The sequence below is a fragment of the Mauremys mutica genome, chromosome 9 (genome assembly GCF_020497125.1).
Source record: "Mauremys mutica isolate MM-2020 ecotype Southern chromosome 9, ASM2049712v1, whole genome shotgun sequence".
Lineage (NCBI taxonomy): Eukaryota > Metazoa > Chordata > Testudines > Geoemydidae > Mauremys > Mauremys mutica.
Window position 1 is genome coordinate 48,898,211 of NC_059080.1, and position 16,085 is coordinate 48,914,295.

General features: G+C 46.2%; 1 protein-coding gene across 6 annotated transcripts in view; it reads left to right on the forward strand.

Moving 5' to 3' along the window:
* The first annotated feature begins 11,377 nt into the window (after window positions 1-11,377).
* FARP2 (FERM, ARH/RhoGEF and pleckstrin domain protein 2) overlaps window positions 11,378-16,085 on the forward strand; it is a 191,931-nt gene continuing 187,223 nt past the window's right edge. For 4 of the 6 annotated variants that reach the window (XM_045029425.1, XM_045029428.1, XR_006582047.1 and 1 more), the window contains exon 1: window positions 11,378-11,652. The gene's annotated coding sequence lies outside the window, so the exon portion shown is untranslated. Of the gene's footprint in view, window positions 11,664-11,870; window positions 11,965-16,085 lie in introns of those variants that run through there. The other 2 variants (XM_045029426.1, XM_045029427.1) reach the window with 2 other exon arrangements.

A 16,085-nucleotide genomic window follows, 5' to 3' on the forward strand; every position in this document is an offset into this window, starting at 1 on the left:
CAGAATGCCTGCCTTCACTTCCTACTTCTCATAAGAAACAAATCAATCCGAATAATGACAGACAATATTGCATGCATGTTTTATATCAACAGACAAGGCATGGCCCGATCGCGTTCCCTATGCATGGAAGCGATGAAACTATGGAACTGGTGCATCCAGCATCGCATCGACATCTCCACTTCATACCTACTGGGATGTCAGAATACTACGGATGATACACTAAGCAGACCATTTTCACAGGAACACGAATGGGAACTGAATTCGACGGTTGCACAACAAATATTCCACCTATGGGGATTCCCGTCTATTGACCTATTTGCCACAACATGGAACCGTGAATGCCCTCTCTTGCTCCAAAGCAGGGCACAGCTCTCCTCTTTCTGGGAGACGCTTTCCTAATTCTACGGGACAAGACACTTATGTATGCCTTCCCACTGATCCCACAAATACACAGGGTCCTACACAAGATCAGGGATGACAAAGCCAAGATTATCTTAATCGCCACAGTGTGGCCCAGGCCAGAGCCATAACAAGGAGCTTTTGCGCCCGAGGCAAGGGCCGGCTCCAGGCTCTTTGGTGGCAATTTGGTGGTGGGTCCTTGAGTCCCTGTTGGAGGGAAGGACCTGCCGCTGAATTGCTGCCGCTGCTTCATCCATTCTTCAGCGGCAATTCGGCGGCGGGTCCCTGAGTCCCTCTCAGAGAGAAGGACCCGCTGCTGAATTGCTGCCGAAGAATCAATGAAGCGGCGGTGGCAATTTGGCGGCAGGTCCTTCCCTCTGAGAGGGACTCAGGGACCACCTCCGAATTGCCGCCAAAGAAGCGGCGGCGGTAGAGCTGCTGACGAAGCACCGCCGATCGCGGTAGAGCTGCGCCCCTCTGCTTTGCGCGCCCGAGGCAAGTGCCTCACTCGCCTCGCCCTTGGTACGGCACTGGCCCAGGCAGACCTGTACCCTTACATGCTGCACATGTCAGTCTGTCCTCCACGAACTCTCCCGATGAGGTCAGACCTCCTATCCCAAGACAACAGTCAGATCCCCCATCCACAACTGCAGAAGCTCCACCTGAAAGCGTGGCTCCTCCATGGTTCCAAGTAGACGAATTAACCTGTTCAGAATAAGTCAAACACGTATTACTGAATAGCAAATGGGACGCAATATTACCTTCAAAAGTGGAAACATTTCTCTGTATGATGCCTGCATAAAGGGCTCACTCCCTACATTACACCCCTTCCTGTAGTGCTGGATTACCTGGTAGAGCTCAAGAACTCAGGACTATCATTCAGCTCTACCAAAGTACATCTCATGGCAATTAATGCTTTTTATGACAGAATCGAAGGATTCTCGGCGTTTACACATCCAACCACCAAACGCTTCCTCAAGGGGCTTCAGAACCTTTACCCCGAAGTACACCCAGGGGCGGCTCTAGCCATTTCGCTGCCCCAAGCACGGTGGCACGCCGCGGGGGGCGCTCTGCCGGTTGCCGGTCCCGCGGCTCTGGTGGCCCTCCCGCAGACGTGCCTGCGGATGCTCCACCGAATCCGCGGGACCAGCGGACCCTCCGCAGGCACGCCTGCGGGAGGTCCACCGGAGCCGCCTCCCGGCGACCGGCAGAGCGCCCCCCGCGGCATGCCGCCCCAAGCACGCGCTTGGCGTGCTGGGGCCTGGAGCCGCCCCTGAGTACACCTTCCCATGCCCACATGGGATCTGAACCTAGTCCTCCAGGGACTCATGAGGCCTCCCTTTGAACCCCTAGCTACCTCCTCTTTACTACACATGTCAATGAAGTTAGCATTCCTAGTTGCCACCACATCAGCTAGAAGAGTGAGTGAAATAAACGCATTGATGGCTAATCTTCCCTATACAGTCTTCTTTAAGGATAAGGTCACAATGCAATCTCACCCTAAATTCCTCCCGAAGGTGGTGTCCAAATTTCACATCAACTAGCTGATACACCACCCCACGTTCTACCCTAAGCCCCACAAAACCCCACAGGAGTCCGTATTACACATCCTTGTTGTCAGAAGAGCAATAGCCTTCTATTTAGACAGACCAAAACCATTTTGTAAATCCCCTAGACTCTTCATCTCCACAACCGAACAATCCAAGGGTGCCGCTATAGCCAAGCAATGACTTTCCAAATGGATATTGGATTGTATTCAATTATGCTACCAGACCCAGAACATAAAACCCCTTGCCGGGGTCAGGTCCCACTCTATTTGAGCCATGTCAACATCTGTGGCATTCCTGCACAATGTACCCATTCTGGACATTTGCAAAGCCTCCATATGGGCATCAGATCACACTTTTGTTAAGCACTATGCCATCACACAGGATGCCAGGGTGGATGACACAGTAGGCCTTATGTCCTCTCCGCTGCTACGATGCACATTATTCCAAAGTCCCGCCCAACCATAGTGGGTACTGCTCTACATTTACCTGGAGTGGAGCACCCACAGGGACAGCACTCGAAGAAGAAGAGAGGGTTACTCACCTTGTGCAGCAACAGGTTCTTTGAGATGTGTGTCCCTGTGGGTGCTCCACTACCCACTCTCCTCCCCTCTACTTTGGAGTTCAAGTACGAGGACTCTACAGTAGAGAAGTAACTGAGGGGGTTGGGCTGTGCATGCGCTGCAGAGACTCAAAAGACACCGTGAGACAGCAGCTGCCCACACGCGGTCTGACCAGGCACTGCTACCAAAGATCTCTGATCAATGGCGCCAGGACGCTCTGTCACCTGGAGTGGAGCACCCACGGGGAGACACATCTCGAAGAACCTCAGTTACTGCACAAGGTGAGTAACCCTCTCTTTTTCAGTCATAAAATTTAAACTTTACATTGGGGCAGAAGATCTTGTTGTTGTTGTTGTTTTTGTACAGTGCCTAGGGCAATGGGATTCTGGTCCATTAGAGGGGTTCCTAGATACAACTGCAGTTCTAATCATATAGTGTCATTTTAAGGCCAATAAACACTGCAGATGTTGGAGCTGTTTTTTTGTCATGTAATTAGGGTCATTTACCACTAGGGGCCAATATATTACTGTGTTTCAGATCCCTGACTCTAGTTTACTCATGCCTCTACATACAGGATATGTGTGGAACAATCTGCTTTTCTATTCTCAACTCTCTACTGGGCTTCAGAATAAGATGTACATATGGATCAGTAACTATCTTTGCTTTTGCATGCCTCATTGTATGTATGCTTTTCATTTTGCATTGTTGGAACAGAACTGCTACCTGCTGTAGGCTGAAGCTTCCAGGCAATAGGAACCAGTTTGATCAAGTAAACTGATCAAACTAGGAGAAGTTGTAGAGCAAGTGTCTGCATGTGTGTGTGTGCACATAGTAACATGTTGCATTTAATTTGTTTCTTTTAATTGTGTGACTTTCACTGATAACTGAAACTACAGACTTGTCTATGAAAAGTCAAGGTATGTGATGAAATCAAAGAACACTTTCTATAGTATCTGTTGTTTCTATCAGCAAGTTTACAGAATTTTTTCCCACATGCATATGCACACACCAGTTTAACGGAATGGCAGACAAAGGAAAGGTTAAAGCCAGACACATAGCCCAAGGCCAATGGGTTTTAAGCTTTTAATTAAAAGTGAACCGTAACATGTTAAAAGTGTGTTGAGCAATTTTTATCTACACTATGTTTTTTTCAAATCTGTGTTAGAGCTGTGTTCGGATCCTGCTGGGGAAAGTCTCCAGAGCAGTGTCCTAAAGGGGAATATTTTGAAAGCCTTGTTCAGCATTGGTGTGCTGTAAGAATACTGAAACAACATGGTGGTAAAAACACCAGCGCCCAATCTGTAGGATAGCTTCCTCTAGGGTAAAAAAATGCTTATGAATTTCCCTAGTTGGGACTGGCAAGTTTTTGCTAACATTTAGCACATCTGACGCCATTCCCATGTGGATAATGTGGATGTGATCAGTCAGTTTTGAAAGTAGTATCCTTTAACATTGTTTTGGTAATGCTATTTCACTTTCTCAGTCCAGGTTCACTTGGCATTAGTGGGGTCAGCACTTTTATTGGCGTTTAGTGTTTGAAAGGAAAAGTCATCAAAGAATTTATACAGGAAAATTTGCTTTTACTACTCATCATTCATACTGATCATTTGGATCAAAGCTCAGTTTGCCCCAAACAGTTCCTCTTTGCCTTTTGCTTATGACGGTCGGTGTAAGGATCAAATTAGAATTTATTTCCTTTTATGTTTTCACAGGCAGAAACAAACTTTGCACCATCTGGAGTACAACTAGGCTGCAAATAAAAAAAATGTGACTAATTGTGCAGTGCTAATTGAAACTTGATTGACTTCTCTTGGCTCTCTAGGTGATTTTGTTTGGTATACACATGGCTGCCTAAGGAAGTTCATATGTCCAGGGATTCAAATAGGCCTCGTCTACTCTGAGGTGGCTGGATCCAAATGGTGGAGGCTGTTCCAGTGGGTATACTTGTGAAGAGTTAGAGAGAACCCAGCAGTTCACAGAATTATCAATGCAACAGTCACTTCCCTCCACCTCTGGAATAGCCAGATCCACACACTACTTGAAGGATGTTATTCTCCAGGTGGAGTGCTGCTTTTGGGTCAGGACCATGATCACAGACTGGCGAGGCCAAATATATGTTTGTGTTCCTCAAACTTGGGTCATATGGCAATGACTGAAAAACTTCCAGTTAAGGAAGGAGAATTTCTGTATCTCTGTAGTGGTCTACAACTGACACTGCAGCATTGGCCCATGAGGGAGAGAGTTCTCATGGAAAGAATGGTAGTTGCCTTGCAGAAAACGGCTATCCTGGGATTATTCCTAGCCAATTGGTCATCAGATTGGGGTAGGACAGTGAGCTGTAGCAGGCACATGACCAAAATGCTTGAGAATTACAGTTTGGGTGTTCTGCCTAAAGCCTTGTCTACACAGGGACATCCAGGAAAGTGGATTTGAAGAGGATAAATTAAACCACACTAAACCCTCTGAATGAGGGTGTTCTCACAAATACAGATTAATATTCCCGGATGGCCATGTGTAGACAAGCCCTAAATTAGCAATGTGCAGTGCACACACTGAGATGGATGGTGGGGAACTGGGGATGGATTGGACAAATCATTGGCCTAAATTTTATCGGTTGTTTCTATTTTAAGCCATATCTTCTGTGTGTGTAGTAAATCAGTTTTAATAGTTGTCTGTATGTGTCACTTGCATGGGGAGGGATTTTCTGAAGTAGAGAGAATTTGAGATGTATTAATTGCACAATACTCATTATGATTTGCAACTGTTTCTATTTATATATGCCTTTTGGTTTTCTGTGACTTATTAATCATTTTTATTTGTTATGTTGAGGTATTAGGAGGAGGGAGTTGCTGTTGAATTGATATTCAAGTACAGTATGATTATACTAAAAAGGCACTTTTAATCATCTACTTTGTTATACAAACTCAAGCAGTTGCAATATCAAACCAAGGTGCTATATTTAACTACAAGGGCAATACAGTTAAGTCAGAGGACCCTAGGTAGGCATGGTTAACCACAAGCTATCAGGGTTTCTGTGGAATTGGAGCCACCTGATAACCTGGCTGCTTTCAATAAACCACAGGAAGGAATGTGAGTAAGTACTGCCTCTTAGGACATGGCTACACTTGCAGATGTAGAGCGCTGAGAGTTAAACCAGCCCTCGGAGACCACAGCAGGGAAAGCGTTGCAGTGTGTTCACATTGTCAGCTGCAAGCGCACTGGCGTGGCCACATTTGTGGCACTTGCAGCGGCATTGGGAGTGGTGCATTCTGGGCAGCTATCCCACAGAGCATCTCTTCCCATTCTGGCGCTGTGGCTTGTGGGAAGGGTTAGGGGTGGGGGTGTGGGGCTTTCTGGGTCCTGTCCCAATGTCTCGTAATGCATCATATTGCATCCCAGCAATCCCTGTGCTTCCATCCACATTTGGCGCCATCTTTCAACGTTTTTTGTACTGCGTGCTCTGTCTTCCCTTTCGGTCTGCGGGAATGGATCCCGAACTGCTGAGGAATATGCTGATGGGTCTCGCCAGCATGTCATGAATTACAGTCGAGTTACTCCTTAAGCTACAAACTGACAGCGAGGAGTCCGACGATGATGTCGACTCGCGTAACGCATATGACACAAGATTGCTTGTGGCATTCATGGACATGCTCACCACAGCGGAACACCGCTTTCGGCTCGGGAAACAAGCACTGAGTGGTGGGATCACATTGTCATGCAAGTCTGGGATGACAAGCAGTGGCTGCAGAACTTTCGGATGAGAAAAGCCACTTTCATGGGACTGTGTGCTGAGCTCGCCCCCACCCTGCGGCACAAGGACACAAGATTGAGAGCTGCCCTGCCAGTAGAGAAGCGGGTGTAACGTTGCACTCTATATGATTTTATTAAAGTATGCTGATGAGTGTGAACATAATGTAACTAAAATATAATTCATGCAAAAGGTCTCTTGTAAGATATTGTTACAAAGCTTATAATCTACTGAGTGTGGTCATCATATTTGTATAAATGTATCACTCTTGTATCAGAAACTAGAAATATGAAATATAACTCTGAGGGCCTATTGTAATTATGCAAAATGTGGGTCATTAATGGTGCTTTGGAATCTTGATGGCTCCCATCAACCAGGAGAATTGACTGTAGATGGCTCTGTTTTACTTGTAAGTCTTCCTGTATAGGTGTGTGGTGGCAAGTAGGTAACGAAGTCTTACAGTGACATGTGATCACGTCACCTGAATTGGAATCCATCTTTAAAGAAAGAGGGAGTGGGAACCCAGAGAGGGACAAAGGATTCCCGCCTTATGCAAAAGATATATAAGTGGGTGGCAAAAGATATATAAGTGGGTGGCAAAAGATATATAAGTGGGTGGAACAGAACAAAGGGGGCAGCCATCATGAGAAATCCCCTAGCTACCACCTGAACTGGACCAAGGGCTGTACCAGGGGAAAAGATTGTGCCCAGACTAGGAAGGCATCCAGTCTGTGATAGAAACTTATTGAAACATTTCTGAGGGTGAGATTTTATGTGTATTCAGTTTTATTACTGTATTAGGCTTAGACTGGCGTGTTTTATTTTATTTTACTTGGTAATTCACTTTGTTCTGTCTGTTACTGCTTGGAACCAATTAAATCCTACTTTCTGTATTTAATAAAACCACTTTTTACTTATCAATTAACCCAGAGTATGTATTAATACCTGGGGGGTGGCAAACAGCTGTGCATATCTCTCTATGAGTGTTATAGAGGGCGAACAATTTATGAGTTTACACTGTATAAGCTTTATACAGGGTAAAACTAATTTATTTGGGGTTTGGACCCCAAATAAGTTGGGCATCTGAGTTGGGCATCTGAGTGTTAAAGACAGGAACACTTATCAAATTGCTTTCAGCTAAGTGTGCAGCTTTGGGGCATGTGGTTCAGACCCTGGGTCTGTGTTGGAGCAGACTGGCATGTCTAGCTCAACAAGACAGGGTGCTGGAGTCCCAAGCTGGCAGGGAAAGCAGGGCAGAAGTAGTCTTGTCATATCGGTTGTCAGTTTCCAAGGGGGTTTCTGTGATCCAACCCATCACAGCGGGTGGCTATTGCAATCTGGAAACTCCAGACAGCTACTGATCGATAGCTAACCAGTTTGGAGGGGGAAAGTTGACTGTTGGAATCGTGTTGATGCAAGTTTGCAGGGCCATTAATTGAATCCTGCTCAAAAGAACCATGACTCTGAGTAATGTGCATGACATTGTGGCTGGCTTTGCACAAATGGGTTTCCCTTACTGCGGCAGGGCGATAGTTGGGACGCATATTCCAATTCTGGCACCAGCCCACCTATCATAGAACAATAGAATATCAGGGTTGGAAGGGACCTCAGGAGGTCATCTAGTCCAACCCCCTGCTCAAAGCAGGACCAATCCCCAATCAGTCCTCATCCCAGCCAGGGGCTTCGTCAAGCCTGACCTTAAAAACCTCTGAGGAAGAAGATTCCACCACCTCCCTAGGTAACCCATTCCAGTGCTTTACCACCTTCCTAGTGAAAAAGTTTTTCCTAATATCCAACCTAAACCTCCCCCACTGCAACTTGAGACCATTACTCTCTTAGCACCCTTGGATGCAGTGCACCCGGCCCCATGGACTTGTGCTCATCCAGCTTTTCTAAATAGTCCTGAACCACTTCTTTCTCCACAGAGGGCTAGTCACCTCCTCCCCATGCTGTGCTGCCCAATGCAGTAGTCTGGAAGCTGACCTTGTCTGTGAAAAAAGCATTGAGTACATTAGCTTTTTCCACATCCTCTGTCACTGGGTTGCCTCCCTCATTCAGTAAGGGGCCCACACTTTCCTTGACCTTCTTCTTGTTGCTAACATACCTGAAGAAACCCATCTTGTTACTCTTAACATATCTTGCGAGCTGCAACTACAAGTGTGATTTGGCCTTCCTGATTTCACTCCTGCATGCCTGATACCTAGTCTCCGAGTACATAAATCAGAAGGTGTATTTCTCTATGGTTCTCCAGGCACTTGTGGATCACCGTGGGCATTTCATTGACATTAATTCAGGCTGGTCTGGAAAGGTGCATGGCCTGTTCAGGAAGCTGCAAGCCAGGACTTTCTTCCCAGACCAGAAGATCACTGTTGGGGAAGTCGAAATGCCCATTGTGATCCGCTTCCCCTTCTTTTCCCATTAGTCCTTTTGGTCAGGTGCCAACTAGGTTAATTGAACTGATTAGCCCCTTACAGGTAAGGGGATTCTGTACGTCTGGCCAGGAGGGTGTAGCGAAGTGATGACTCACCGGTGCGGCGCCTCCTGCTGGTTGTCCTTGGAATTAGCTCGATTCCAGCCTGGAGTGCCCTCTGCAGGCCGGTGGCTCACCTGCCTCAGGCCCCGTGTCCCTCCCGGACCCCAGTGCCTTTTATCTAGGGGTTCTGCCCCAAAAGTATCCCCTCACTCTGGGTCTCCCCTCCCAGGGGAATATTAGAATATTAGGGTTGTAGAGCCTTCTGAATGAAAAGTGAACATGTCAAACAACTTGATGGAGTTTACTTCTCCAAAATATGCCAAGCAACTTGTGTGTTCAACGGATGCTGGGAAAACCAAAGGGGGTGAGTCACGTCTCTTAAATTCTAGCTGCTTGATCTTTGGATGCACATTCCTGGAATCAAAGATGATGGTATGGAACTATGTCTAAAAACCTAAGCTAAGCTACTTAGATAATTTTTTTGTTCTTAGTGTAAACTCTGACTTAAAACTTTCCCAGTCTAAAAGGCACTGAAGAAAAGGATCCAGCTGAAGCATAATGGAGCAGTTCCTGAACAGTCAACTAGACGCAGTAGGAAGGAACTGAGGCGACTGGGGTACTTCACCCTCAGAATGTTCACGAACACTGAGGGAAGGGATGGAAGGAGTGTGTGAATGTTACAGCGGCCCCCTGCTAGTTAAACTGCCACTGTCTAAGCTGCTCCTGATGGCTGCATCCCATGAGCAGGAATATAGAGAGGCCACTTGAAGAAGGTGATTTCTCTGCTCAATTCGAGTTGTGTATGGATGCATTAATGATGTGTATCTCTTGTTTTGTGCTAGATTTTCTGGGAGATGGCAGTGGTGCAGGGATTTCTGCTTAGGAACTGTCAAATACAATTCGTGGTTTTCCTTTTATTGGACCAATGATGGGGAGATCACTGAAGATTCTCCAGGCCAAAGGAGCTTTGATGTCTATTTTGTTTGGTACACGGTTTACATTAAACAAATCTTACATTGCATGTGCGGGTTTTCTATTTCTATAACTGGGAACTACAGCGGATATCTAGGAGACAATGCAAGGTTATTCTCAGCATTTCCTTTGTCTTTAACCCCCACTTGTTTCTCTTATTCCTATTACCTTTACTTCCTGGTTAAGGGTAGGACCTGATTAGATCACCCTATCATATAGAAAAATGCTATTAGGTGAAGGGTGGGTGAAGTTTTTGTTGCTGGCCACTGTCTGAAGGAATAAGGCTCTGACCCCTCATGGGGCACCAAGTGGGTGAAGTTTGAAATCAAAAAGGCTCCATCGCAGCACCAAGGTCCCAAATTGTAGTATTCACCTTTTGAAACAAGCATATAAATGTGCATGAAAAAGCTGAATAACACACACAACTTTTAATGTTATGTTTTGTTCGGAGCAAAACACATATTTCAGGATTTTTGTTTACTGGCTGAATCTAGGATCTATTGGATATTTGAATAATAACCCCACAAACCATGGTATATCTTTGAAAATAGGATTGTCAATTTCTTGGATTCCTCAATTCCTGTGGGTTTCCTCTTCATCTACATTGCATTTGAACATTTTTTTTCCCTAATAGGCTACACACTTCCCAGCAAGCCTTTTAATATTGTCAGGAAAGGCTAAACATTTTTAAAAGCAGCTTTAAGCCCTCACCCTGGAAAAGTACACACTGCTTATGCATATTTGAAAGTGATAGGGAAATGCATTAAATGGAGCCACCTAGGAGAAAAAATAGTCCTCCATAATGGAATAAGTGTTCTAGATACTCTTTTATTATCAGGAATATCTTTCTTGCTTATGTATCAATGAGTATGCCATACCTCCATCCTTCTGAGTGGCATTAGATTGGTTCTTAGGGTGTGAGATCTGTAAGGCCCTGAACCTGTCATCTTATTCGGGGGGCCAGACTCCAGTGTCCACATAAAGCCCTATTAACTTAAATTGTACTCTGTGTGCATGGAAGGGTCTGTGCATGTGGATCAGATTGTAGGCTTGGTGGTTAAGGCATATTTGACAAAGACACAAACATGTCAATGCGTGTTGCATATTTAAAGCGGAGTGTAAAATCTTAAGAGCTTCAGTGGTATAACTATCACTGCACTTAAGGAAGTGGGATTGAACAGATAGAGCAGGCTTATAGAGGCCAGACATACAGCTTGGATTCACATGCTTAACTTTTGTTTTAACTTTAACAAATTCTGTGTTTATTTCTAGAGGGAGAGGGAACCAGGGCAACCAGAAGAAAGGCCGACTGTGGTAGGTAGGTAAGAGTGGCTACATCTTCTAAAGGGGCACTGAGGTTTAAACATCGCTGCTTTGCCTGCTGTTGCTGCGTGTAAGGCCCAGCTCCATGGCACTGCAGCAAGGCTGTGGCCACACCGTCCCTTTTCTGTAGCTTGTGTGAGGCCAGCACCACACAAACTAGGAGTGAAATGGGCAGGCTAGTGGGTGTGGTACCTAGCCTGGCATTAATCTCACGGCTCGCTCAGCTTTCCCACTAACTGTCCCCACACAGCTGGGCTCTAACTATTCCCACGTCACAGAAGGGGGGGTGGCAGCCAGGGCCTGCACTAAAACCTGCACCTCCTGCTGCCCCCGGCCTGTGCTCTGGCCACGGGTTCCTGCCAGGAGCCCCGGGCTGTCCGCGGTGCTCGGCCCCGCCTACGTGGGCTCGTGAAGGGCCAATTGGCAAGTTCCGGCCTCCCAACTTGTGGGAAGCGCGGGGGTGGCTCCGCCCCGTCCCACCAGATCTCGGGGTCGGTGCTGGCCAATTAGGGCTGGGTCCGCTGGGCTCGTGATGGCCGCCTGAGGGGCGAGTGCGCGAGAGCAAGGGCCGGGATTCCGGCCGGGCACGCGAGCCGGCGCGGACGGTTGGAAACGGCGGCGTGTGAGGTAGGTGCGCGGTAGGTTGCGGGGGGCTGTGCAGACAGTCGAGATCCGGGAGTGCTGGGTCGAGGCGGGGCGGGGAAGCCGCCGCTCGCCCGGGGCTACTGAGCTCGGAGACCCGGCGGCCGCTGGGGCTCTGGCCCTGAGCAGGGGCCACGCGGGTCTGTGCCTAACAGCCGGGCTGCTCCTCCCTCTCTTCGGCCCTTCCGGGGGTGGGGTGCGTTGGTTTCTCTTGCTCCCGCAGCCGAGGGCGGATGTGGGGCTCATAGGGCCATGGGGGCCGAGAGCGAGTCTCTGTCTCTCTCCTCACCCCCCCAGGTGTGTGTGTGTGTGTGTGGGGGGGGGGGGGGTTCGAGCCTCTGTCCCGGAGCCCGAGGGCTGGTTCCTACGGGTCGAGCAGCGCTTGGGGACTCTGCCCGCCGTGACAGCCCCTGCCCTGCGCTCCCGGGGGCCGCACGGGAACCGGCCCTGCAGCTGCTTTCCTGCCCGCGGTGCCCCTTTCTCTCCCCTCCCCCCCCCATGGGGCAGGCAGAGCCAGCAGGCCGAGGGTGTGCCGGAACAGATGGTGCCCACTGCCTTCCGTGCGTGGAGAAAGGTGCTGCTCTTATCTGTCCTGTAGTTACGGCCCACAAGCTGGGTGGGGGTGGGGAGAGCCAGGGACATGTTCATAAACAAGCTCTCCGTACCCCTGACAGTGGCAGCATCTCAGTTTCCTTGTCTGGCTGCTGAAAGTTAAGGTATGTTCATCTTCCCTGATCATGGGTGGGCAGCTAACACTAGCTGGTGCCAGCTCCTTGGGGATATGGCCTGTGGAAATGTTCACTTGCTCTCTGGCTAGTTTTTGAAACTTTAAAACATATTCCCGCCCCCCCGTGCGCCAAAAACAACAACCCCACACGCAGCAAAAAAGTTGAGTGCATTTCATTGTTATAGAAGCTTCTTTTATTACAGTCTAAATTAGGGATGTAAAATATTAAATAGTTAACCGGTAAGGATTAGGTTTACTGTTAACTTGCCCTAACCCTTAACCCCCGGCTGGCCACCCCTGGCATGGCCCCAGCCCCTCCCCCTTTAATCTGTTAACTGGTTAAACAATATAATTTTAATCGTTTAAATGGTTAACATTTTAAAGGGTATTTACATCCTTACTCTAAACACTTCTAACTGGCTTTTAGGGTTAAGCTCTCAGTTAAAAGTAGTGGCAGCCTTTGTGTACAAAACTTCAGTCTTTTTTTTAATATAAATCATTACATTGGCACCTCTATATGCTCATTACTGTAATTCTGGTACAGTATCTTGTTTCTTAAGTTTAATATACACGGTCTGTTTAGAAAAAGGTTTGCAACGTGTTATGCAATCCTTGTGCATGAGGGGCAGTATATAAATGTAATTGAGTTGCCTACCGCTGAACTTCTGGAGGCTCCTATGGAGAGAGAGGTCACAATTGTTAGTGCTCAATTATGACATTATTCTGCACTGTAAGACAGAAAATGAAGAAATATTGATAGTCTGTTTGAAAGAGCAAGATGTGAATGTGCCTTAGAATCAAGTTGTCATTTATAGTAGCTTATTTTCTTGCCAAACAATCTTTTAAAATAAATTGCAATATGGAACATTCTTCAAAAAGTTCCTGCCCATGTGTATCAAAATCATAGTGAAGTTTTCATACTGACCTTGTGGGAAATGTTCTGTGTGTTCCAAATGAACCAGCTGGGAGATGCAAGGCACTTTGTAACATGTTTTTTAGGAATTATGCTTGAAAATTCACCACAGGTTCCTTTAACACACTGCAAAGAGGGTTGTGTTGTTTTTTTTTTTTTGCTTGTACATTTAAACTATTTTGCAGTTGTGATGTTTTTATAATAGCTTTAAATTTCTTAGCTAGAAAAAATGTTATGGTTTAATAATGTAGTGGCTCAAAATTGAAAATTAGATTCTGAATTAAATATGAAAATTAAAGGCAGATTGCAAGTTTTTTTTCTTATTTAAAAAACTGCTTCAGATTTTAAATCCTTGCTTTTTTTTAAAAGGAACATTTTATGTTGAGTCCAGCAATTTAAAAAAATAAATAAATCAGAAGTACTTCTCACTATGTATAGCTGGAAATCTGTTTCCAGCTAAAATTTTAAATTTTGTTTTCCAAGTATTGTACTTATACTGTGCTCATCACTATGGTATCTGGATGTTTTACAACATTATCTAAACATCTAATTAAAAATGGTATTTCAGAGTTTATTGCTACTGTATTTCTACATGTTTCTTGTAGTGTGGGCATAGAATTGGATGCAGGATTCTAGTAGCAGTCTTACAAATGATTTGTACATAGGCAAGCTCACTTCCCTAGTTCTACTTGATATTCCCCTTGATATATATCTCTGGTTATTGCATTAGTCCTTTTGCTACAGCATTGCATTGAGAACTCATGTTGAAGTTGTTATCCATGATTCCTAAGTCCTTTTCTGACTCACTGCTTTCCAAGACACTCCTATTTTGCAGGCATAGCCCATGTTCTTTGTTCTGGTGTGTATTACGTTGCAGTTGGCTGTATTAAAATGAATTTTGTTGGCAGAAATAATGCAGATGGGGGAGTGGGGCTTGCAGGAATAAAGCCCTAAAACAGGACTCATTCCCATGAGCCAGCCACATGTGCTCTTATTACTCACCATTCTTCAGTGTCTTCATTGGGAGTGGCTCTGAGATATTACCACCTCCAGTGTTACCGATTAGCAGATGATACTGCTGTACATATTTCTCATCAGAGGCAATGGGTTGTCATTACCTGATACAAGTAAGCATATGGTTTATTCTAGTAAACTTTGAGTGGAATGGGTAAGGGAGGGAGAGGGGGACTCTTTGAGGTAGCAACTTCAGGGTAGCAACTTCACCCCTCTATTGAGGCACCTGCCCTCTGATCCTTAAAATGGCTTGCAGTTTTTAGGTCTTATTGAAATTGTTATGAGGGCCAAAGTGAAGTATAATAACTAGTGGGGGATGCTGCCTGTATAGGGGCCAAGACAAGCTGTGGCCCATTTCCAGACTAGGGGGTACTTTTTAGGGAAACTCTGATTATGTCATACTGGCACTTTGCATGCCTCACGGGCAGCTATGTTAGATTGTGACTCCAATTCAGGGTCTTAGTTCCAATGTATAAAGTCCTTTATGGACTAAAGCCTAGGTATCTTGCTGACCATATCTCCATCAGGGACCCCAAAGACATTTGTGCTTAGAAGGGGCCCTATAATTGACTGAGAGCTTACCCAGGGATGAGTTCTTTAAAGCCTGGGCTGGGCATTTGGAAGGTCATAGAATCGGAGAATATCAGGGTTGGAAGGGACCTCAGGAGGTCATCTAGTCCAACCCCCTGCTCAAAACAGGACATCAATCCCCAGCTAAATCATCCCAGCCAGAGCTTTGTCAAGCCTGACCTTAAAAACCTCTAAGGAAGGAGATTCCACCACCTCCCTAGGTAACCCATTCCATTGCTTCACCACCCTCCTAGTGAAAAAGTTTCCCCTAATATCCAATCTAAACCTCCCCCACTGTAACCTGATACCATTACTCCTTGTTCTGTCATCTGGTACCACTGAAAACAGTCTAGATCCATCCCCTTTTCAGGTAATTGAAAGCAGCTATCAAATCCCCTGCCCCTTCTTCTCTTCTGTAGACTAAATAATCTGAAGAAGTGGGTATTCACCCACGAAAGTTCATGCTGCAAAACGTCTGTTAGTCTATAAGGTGCCACAGGATTCTTTGCTGCTTCTAAATAATCCCAGTTCCCTCAGCCTCTCCTTATAAGTCATGTTCTCCAGCCCCCTAATCATTTTTGTTGCCCTCCGCTGGACTCTTTCCAATTTTTCCACATCCTTCTTGTAGTGCGGTGCCCAAAACTGGACACAGTACTCCAGATGAGGCCTCACCAATGCTGAATAGAGGGGAATGATCATGTCCCTCGATCTGTTGGCAATGCCCCCTACTTATACAGCCCAAAATGCTGTTAGCCTTCTTGGCAACAGTCAACAGGCTGTTGACTCCTATCCAGCTTCTTGTCCACTATAACCCCTAGGTCCTTTTCTGCATAAATGCTGCTTAGCCACTTGGTCCCTAGTGTGTAGCAGTGCATGAGATTCTTCTGTCCTAAGTGCAGGATTCTGCACTTGTCCTTGTTGAACCTCATCAGATTACTTTTGGCCCAATCCTCTAATTTGTCTAGGTCCCTCTGTATCCTATCCCTACTCTCCAGCATATCTATCCTCCCAGTTTAGTGTCATCTGCAAATTTGGTGAGGGTGCAATCCATGCCATCCTCCAGATCATTAATGAAGATACTGAACAAAACTGACCCTTGCGGCACTGCCAACTAGATATGGAGCCGTTGAGCCCGATCTAGCCAGCTTTCTATCCACCTTATAGTCCATTCATCCAGCCCATACTTTAACTTGC